At 39.9% G+C, this 2,264-nt stretch overlaps 1 protein-coding gene across 1 annotated transcript in view; it reads right to left on the reverse strand.

Annotated features, from left to right (window-relative positions):
* The window catches only part of LOC122061509 (pre-mRNA-processing protein 40C), a gene marked incomplete in the record, with an annotated part of 86,864 nt that overhangs the window by 12,475 nt on the left and 72,125 nt on the right, over positions 1 to 2,264 (reverse strand).

A 2,264-nucleotide genomic window follows, 5' to 3' on the forward strand; every position in this document is an offset into this window, starting at 1 on the left:
AAAAAAAAAAGCAAAATAATTATGAAAATTATTCTGTTATGGTTTGAAAAATCATTGAAATTATTAGAAATTCATCTACAATCAAAATTGATTAATAATGTGATTTTTTTAATTAACTTTTGTTTATTAATTCGATAACTATTACTAAATCAAATAGACAAAAAAATATCATGCTTCGGGGGGAATTTATAATAACTTTTAGCTGTTTTTATAAGCCATATTTGATGTGCGTATTTTAATAATTGCTCTCTTTTCTTGTTGGAACAATGTTGGTAATAGTATAGCAGTATTGCAGAATGCTTGATAGAGGTGGGGACAAAAATGTGTTGGGCTACCCTAATGTGTCAAATGAGATAAGGAGGTATATGTTAGAGCATCAAAGAGGAGGGAAGGAGAAGAAGGAGAAGGAGAAGAGGGTAGTCAAGAAAGAATTTGATGAAGCTTGTCCAGAGACGTTGCAAGAGTTAGGGGAGCAAGATTATGACAGTGATGAGCCTCACTTAGATGATGTAGAAACAGCACAAGAGGATGAACAACTGAGGAGTGGATAGGTAGTGAGCAGAGCCCGGCTTAGTATTGATGAGGATAGATGTGTCCAAAGGGCTAAGGACCTGGTTCATGTAGACTGGCTGAAGAAGGCCCTGAGCCACAAAGGAGGTTAGGACATAGAGAGCCTGAGATTTCATTGAGGAGGTCCCAGTGTGTGAGGGACAAAGTGCCACCCACACCCCCACCACCAGCTCGTAACCGTAATGTTGAGGTCCATGGGGCTGATCCAACACTACTTTGAAAGCAGGACACAAGACAATTAAAGTTCAAACAAGTGCAGACTAATGCAAAGAAAGCAGTGGGAATGCATTCTCCAAGTGGGCTTTCTACCATAGCATACTAGCTAATGCCACCACTGGATCATATTACCAAAACATGTTGGATGAGATACGTAGGGTTGGGCCAAGTGTGAAGGGGCCCAATGCATATGAGATGTACAATGTTTATTTGCCAAAGCAGAAGCAGGAGTTAGATGATTATATTGAGAAGTTGAAGCCCATTTGGGAGTATTATGGAGTGACTGTGATGTTTGATAGATGGACTGGACCAACTAAATGGACCATCATTAATTTCATTGTAAATTGTGATGGAAAGACTATCTTCCTCAAGTCAGTTGATGCAAAATACATTTACAAGCCATTGAAAGAAATGGTGAAGGATGTTAGGGTAAAGAATGTAGTACAAGTTGTCACCGAGAGTGGAAGCAATTTCAAGAAAACTGGGGAAAAAATGATAAACAATTCTAGGTACCATCCATTTTGGACTCCCTGTGTAGCTCATTGCATTAATCCCATGTTGAAAGTCACTAGAAATTTGAAGCTTGTAAAAAGTGTTGCTGACAATGCAAGACAAGTGGTAGCCTTTGTCTACAACCACGGATTTGCTTTGCATTTGTTGAGGAGCAAATATGGTGGTGACCTTGTGAAGTCAGAGCTGACACAATTCGCGACAAACTATATCACGTGAAAGAGCTGTGAGACAAAGAAGTCTGGACTTAGTTCCATGTTTGCTTCAAACGATTGGTTTGCTTGGAAGGGGTCTAGTTCTCAGGGAGGAAAAATGGCTCAAGCAATTATTGCTACTAGTAAAATAAAATTTGGGATGACCTCAAGAAGGTGGTAAGGATATTAGACCCAATCGTCAGTGTCTTGAGGATGATTGACTCACAAAAGAAACCCACCTTACTAATCAGTAATCATATGGGCAGCTATAGAAATGATGAAGATAAAGGTGGAGGCAGTGTACAGAAAGGGTACAAGGAAGTTCCTTTCCATAATCAAAGACCACTGGGAGAGGCAGCTCATGCATCCTCTACATAGGGCTGGTTAGCTTTACTTTATTCACCTTACTTCAACTTATAAATTGACATTTAGTTGCTTACTCACAAGGTGGGCTATTAGGTGTTGGGCATTTCAGTCAATGGGAATCAAGTGTGCTATATTTTCATTTCCTCCACCGATTAATTTTCCTCTTCTCCAGATAACAAGTAGACAAATAAATCACTCCCCCACCTCCTTGTAATAGTCTTTTTTGAAATTTCTGGATCTCATTGGGATCGACACCTTCTCTCAAACAATGAAGTTCTCAAGGAAGAGACCTTGCTCTGATACCACTTGTGCATCACAAGATGTAGCCCAAGGGGTGAATTCGAAATAGCTCTAGTAGTGTTCAATATTCAAAGGATGCAAAGTCAGCAACTCCCACCCCCCCCCCCC

This window comes from Macadamia integrifolia, chromosome 14 (genome assembly GCF_013358625.1).
Source record: "Macadamia integrifolia cultivar HAES 741 chromosome 14, SCU_Mint_v3, whole genome shotgun sequence".
Lineage (NCBI taxonomy): Eukaryota > Viridiplantae > Streptophyta > Magnoliopsida > Proteales > Proteaceae > Macadamia > Macadamia integrifolia.